The sequence below is a fragment of the Condylura cristata genome, unplaced genomic scaffold (genome assembly GCF_000260355.1).
Source record: "Condylura cristata isolate star-nosed mole 26May11 unplaced genomic scaffold, ConCri1.0 scaffold00004, whole genome shotgun sequence".
Lineage (NCBI taxonomy): Eukaryota > Metazoa > Chordata > Mammalia > Eulipotyphla > Talpidae > Condylura > Condylura cristata.
The window spans coordinates 52,086,333-52,092,639 of NW_004567105.1; positions in this window are offsets into that span (position 1 = coordinate 52,086,333).

Consider the following 6,307-nt stretch of genomic DNA (forward strand, 5'->3'; position numbering starts at 1 on the left):
CACTAAGAATGATCTTTTCCAGCTCCATCCATATTGCTACAAATGGCATGAGTTTTATCTTTTTGATTGCTGAGTAATATTCCATTGTGTATATGTAATACGTCTTCTTGATCCAGTCATTAATTTTGGGGCATTTGGGTTGATTTTACATCTTCCCTATTGTAAATAGAGCAGTGACTGGACATAGGTGTGCAGATGTCCTTTTGAATTAATGTCCTTGTGTCCTTTGGGTAGATACTTAAAGAGTGGAATTGCTACATCAATATGGAAGCTCCATTTTTTAAAAATCATTTTTCATTATTTATATAACAGACATTATTTTTCATTATTTATATAACTGATATTGCAGTTTTAAAGCATAAAGTTCTTAGTATTAATTTTCTCAGTATTGACATCAAATGTGAATCATTTGCCAGGCAAGGGTACAAATATTATAGTGCCATAGTGTTTGTTTTGGAATGGAAAGATGCATATCAGTTTGAGATCACCAAGTCCAAGAATCTAAATTGTTTATCTCTTCCTCACTAAGTTATTATGTATTGTATTTTTTTGTTACTGAAGTACCATTATTTCATTTTGTTAGTGTTTTTGACAGTATAGAATTCTACCCCTACCAAGTAATAATTGTAGCACTCCTTCCTCCAAAGCACCTGTAGTCGTCCACCATAGTCCATTGTGTTCTCCTCCTTACCCCCTTGGGAAGCTCCATTTTTAGCAGTGTGAGAAACCTCCACACAGCTTTCCATTGGTTGGACCAATCTGCATCCCTACCAGCCGTGTAGGAGAGTTCCATTTTCTCCACACCATCGCCAAAATTTATTGCTGCTTGTTTTATATGTGACATTCTCACTGATGTGAGGTGGTATCTCACTGTGATTTTGAGTTCCCTTATTACAAGTGTTGTTTGACAATTTTTCATATGCCTGTTGGCCATCTGCATTTCCTTTTTGGAGAAGTCTTTGTAGCTCATATGCCCATTTTTTGATGAGATTGTTCAGTTTACATTTGTTGAGTTTCATCAGCTTTTTGTATACCTTTGTGATCAGTCCTTTATCATTCGTATTATGTGTTAAAAATTTCTCCCACTCAGTGGGGTGTCTGTTTCATTGCTGTACAGAAGTTCTTCAATTTGATGTAATCCTATTCTTTCCTTCACTATCTTTGTGTCAGGTGATATATCTTTAAAGATGTTACTGAGGTGTATGTCGTTTAATGTTTCACTAGTATTTTCTTTTATATATCTTATGGCTTTAATCCATTTTGAGTTGTTTCTTTGTGTATGGTGCAGGGTAGTAATCTAGCTTCATTTTTTTATACACACCAGCCCAGCTTTCTCAGCACCATTTGTTGAACAAACTTTCTTTGTTCCATTGCATATTCTTTGCTCCTTTGTCAAAGATTAGCCATCCACCTTTTCTTTCTTTCCTTTTATTTTTTAAAGATTAATTATTTATGCATAAAGAACTGGGGTACAGGCCAGAGATGCAGGGGCAGTGAGAGGATTCACCAGAGACAGAGTGGAGAGAAGAACAGGGCGACTGATGAAATACACTGCTGAGGGGGAGCAGGGGGCGGGTCAAGAGAGGTCTGCCACGCCATGGGGGTCACCTCTCAGGCCAGGAATTGAATTCATGCTAAAATGGATTTAGCTTCATAGTGCTGTGCTTAACTCGCTGTACCACCATGGAGGGCCCAACCTTTTCTCTTTTTAAGATTTTTAAATTTATGTATACAAGAACTAGGGTGTAGGCAGAGGTATGGGGGTTGGGGGAAAAGAACTCACCAGAGACAGAGTGGGGAGCAGAAAGCCAGATCTACTGAAATACACTGCTGAGGGGAGCAGTGAGCAAGACAGGAGAGGTCTCCTGTGCCAATGTGGCTGGTGATTGCTGGATGATTAGGTGCCCATATGAGGCATGTAAGAAATAAGATAAAGAAGAGCAGTAGAAAATGCTTAGTTTAGTAGAGAATATTTGGATTATTATACCAATTATTATATATGTTATATTATTATTATTATACAGGTAATGCTTACAAATAATTATGCACAATCTGTTGGGACACAAAGGGCAGTTGAAATATTCCTAAATAATGTGAGAAGTTTTTCCTCTCCCCCCAAGTGTCTCCATTAACAATGAGTATTAGTAAGATCATTTAAACTTACATGACTATTTTACATATTTTTATGAAATGTTTCATACCTAGTATCCTATTTTAAGGACCCAGCCCATATTTTTAGTGACTGATTTTATGTATTAGTCATGAAAATATTGAATTTGGAATTTATATTTTAATTCTTAGAAGGCTAAGAGTTTAAGACAATAGTGATTTTTTATTTTGTCAAATTTCTTCAATCAGTGAAACTTTGGGAGAAGAAATAGATGTTTATATTGAGGAGTACTATCAAACAATCTGCTTATGGGCTTTAGGATTTTATGAAAATGTCTCTAATTAATGACCACTTCTTCAGGGTTTATTAGTGACTAAAGAGGTCTAGTATGTCTAGGGTGAAGGAAAGTGATGGTAGGTAATGCCGGTGATCTATAAGCTGATATTAATTGACTATCTTGAGAGCTTTATATGTACCATCTCCCTTCCTCCTGACAGCTGCTCTGTGAGGTAAACACTACCTTTTCTATTGTACAAATGAGGAAAAGAGCAAGAAAGGAACCACCTTCCAATCACTGTTACTAAGTGCCAGAGTTGACTGAAACCTTTGACTTTTGACTTCCTAATTCTTGAACAGTTCCCTCCCTCCCCCCCCCCCCAGAAAATGCTTTCTTAGTTTCAGTAATAAATATAATGTAGAGTATGTGGAATCTGGTTGCAGGTTTTACTTGTTTGTTCATATGCATACAAAATTGTCTTTTCACTCTTTCACTAAAAACCATCTTTACTACAGAGCAAAATTTTTAAGTATTTTTAAATAAATTCAAGAACTGATTTTTTAGGTTAAATGGTACTCTTGGCCTCATCTAACTTGAAATACTTATGTTGACAGCTTTGCATCCTGTATGGAGTGTAACTGACATGTGGTTGTTCAGCAAATACTTACAAAGCCTAACAGACTGTTAAAGACACTGCTAATTTAGAATGTCCTCCAAAGCTTCACAAAGTCCATTGGATATTGCTACCAAGCCACACTTCATGCCTTGCAGAACAGAATGAGAATTAATTTATGGGCTAGTAACATAAAAGTCAAATGATTTGAAGTCACTACACCATAATTAATATCTTATTTGGTAATTTTTTGACAACTTAATATGATTCTTATTGCTTGTCTAATTATATTCCAAACATCATAATCTCCCAAACTTCATAATCACAAGCCAGTTTTAACCTCACAAGTTTCCAACTTGTGTTCCCATATGCTAGTGCCTTTATGTAATTTCTCTAATACAAGAATAAAAAGTCAATGCTTTTAATTATATCTCTGAATTCAGGCATGGTTAGTAGTGATTTGTTTTGAAATCATAGTTCTTAACAATTTTACTCAATAATTATACTCTAATTGTAATTTTGGACAAAAATGTCTTTCTATACTTATTGCTTTGTAACATTCTTTAACAGAAATTAAGATTCTCTGTGTAGATTTATTTCTGAACAGTAAAAGCCACAGAGGACAGAATTGATTGAATTATTTTGGTCACAACTGCTGTTTCATTGAACCCTCTTGGGTGGATTTGGAAGTAGCTAGGAATGGGGGAGCCCCATTGCAGCATACTAGCTCTCTGGAATTTTAATGAAGTGTGATACATATGTACCTATACTGTTGCTCTTGATGGTTCGTTTACCAGCCTGACTCAGAAGATAGTCCTAAAATTCTTAAATACCTGATTAGAGATCCAGGTAGGTTATTTAAAGAACTGACAATGAACAGCATAAGGGAATGGGAAGTGTACATTCTGATGGAGAGTTTGTGTTACCCATAAGATCTAACTTGATATTACCATGTGAGATCATGAGCTCACATTTTTGTAAAGAGCGTGAAACAGTATATATATAAGTTGTCACTTTTAGTTATTGTTAACTAATATGAATTTAAGAAGTTATGGGCCAGATAAAATGTATCTGTGGACTGTATGTGATCTACAGGATGTTCTCTGTAATATACTGTTGAGTGTAATTTGAGGAAGGCTAGGTTTATATCATCAGAGAGAGTCATTCTGTTTTGCTGTCACTGATCTCTCTTCTATTAATAGAAAAAAGTTAAGGTGTTTCAGAGATTCCCAGGTAAGTAGGAATGATAGTTTACCTGTTCTTTACATTGGGGCTCTGGTAGTTAAGTGTTGAACTCTTAATGTGGGTCCACTAGAAGTACAGGGAACAGCAGACAAAAGCTGTCAAATTTGCTATCCCACATGGGAAATACTAAAATTCATTATACAGAGATGCAATTGTAGTGATCCTATGTGTTTCATAGACTCTTCAGCAGTCTTAAGAGGGTATCACCTTCATTCCTACAAACTAAATATTAAGAATTTTCTACAGTTGCTATGCTAGAGAAAACAGTAATTCTGCTTATAATTTAGCAGTAGCTTTATAAAGCAAATGAAGGGTGATTCAGTATACAAGTAACTTTGTTTATTCTTTAAAAGTGGAAGAATTCAGAAAAAGACTAGATCTTGGGAGTTGACTGCCTAAATGTGATTTCTACACATTTAACTTACATAAAACTGGGTATAGTTGGTTTGGGTATTTATGTGCTCTGGTAAGGGAGATTTGTAACCTAAGATTTTATTGTATGTAGATATTTTCATAGAAATGTTCAGCACTAATTGAATACATCAAAAACCATACTTTATTTTATGTATAGCAATACAATTTACATTTTAAATAACACTATAATAGAATGATTTGATATAGTTTAAACAGAAGAAAAAAGGGAAAAAATTTCGGTTACAAAACCCTTCCCCTGGAACAAATTAAAAAAAAAAAAAATCTTTTTCCAAATGGGTCAATGCAACATATGTATTGACTAATTATGTCTAATTTCTATTGCACAAATGGTCAATGGAATTAAAAAGGAAAACCCAACTTTCACAATCACTACCTCAAAGAAATAACACAATTTGGATTCTTTTGGAATGCAAAGATGGTTCTTGCTACTTCAATACATGTAAAGTTGAATTCACATATCCACCACCACCACCAAAAAAGAAAAAAAATAAAAAATAAAAAAACCACCACCCAAAAAACAAAAGAACTATGATGGAGTTGAAACTAGAAAAAAATTAGCTTTATATGAAAATATAAAATTCTATGATTATATACCATAGATACAAAGTTCCCAGAAGATGCTTATCCAAGCAACAAAATATTTACAGTTTTAATGATATTAGCTATTTCAAAATGAGGGGAAACATGAATCAACGTGAAGGCTGAGTTTTATTTTTTGTTTTTTGTTTTTGTTAAGAAACAATGACCGCTTACTAGTTTCAAATGTCCTAACAAAAAAGGAGTCAGTACCCCAAATGTTGGAGAGTTGTGACATTTTATAAAATCGACTGTCTCCTTTTCTGGAGATGTTCATTTCTTAAAACTCAAGATATTTTTCTTGAAATTAATTATCCTCTGTAGAAAATGCTTCCCTTTGCAAATAGTTAACAAAAATACTAAAAAGTTTAACAGCTAAGACAAAGTAGAGGCCAAATATCATTAGTTACAATTCCTTCCTATTTGTAGCATGCCTTCTTTTTAGAGATAAGTGAAGCCAATATTGTATGTTAAGTGGCAGCTGAGGGAAAGTGCATGGGGAAGTGAAAATACAGTCGGGGGAAAAAAGAAAGCAGGCATTTTCCCTTCAGATAAAAATTCACTGGCACCATTTAAACATAAACCTTAGAACATAGGAGTTGAAAATGCACTTTCCAGTATTAACTGCTAAATTATTAAGACAAACTACATTTTAGATTGTTATTTCTTAAATTATGAGTTTGGTTTTTTTTTTTTTTTTAGAATTAGTAATATGTATCTTTGGTAAATTGGCATCTATATCTTTATTTTTAAATATAGTATATATGCATTTAAGAAAAAATTTGTAACAAGGCAGTTGTGCTGTGTCATTATAAAATAATTAAGGTTATTTGTTGACTTCAATATGTCACTCTGGGCTAAAAGCTCCAATAGCCAGACCTTGAACAACACCTTAACCTTTTCTGACCTTGCTGGATGGTTCAACTTGAAATGGACTCTTAACAGCTCCAAGACATAAAATTTAGGAAACCAAATTCAGTTAATATTCTTGAAACTCAGAAGTTAACGTTTTATATATATATATATATATACATATATATATATATATATA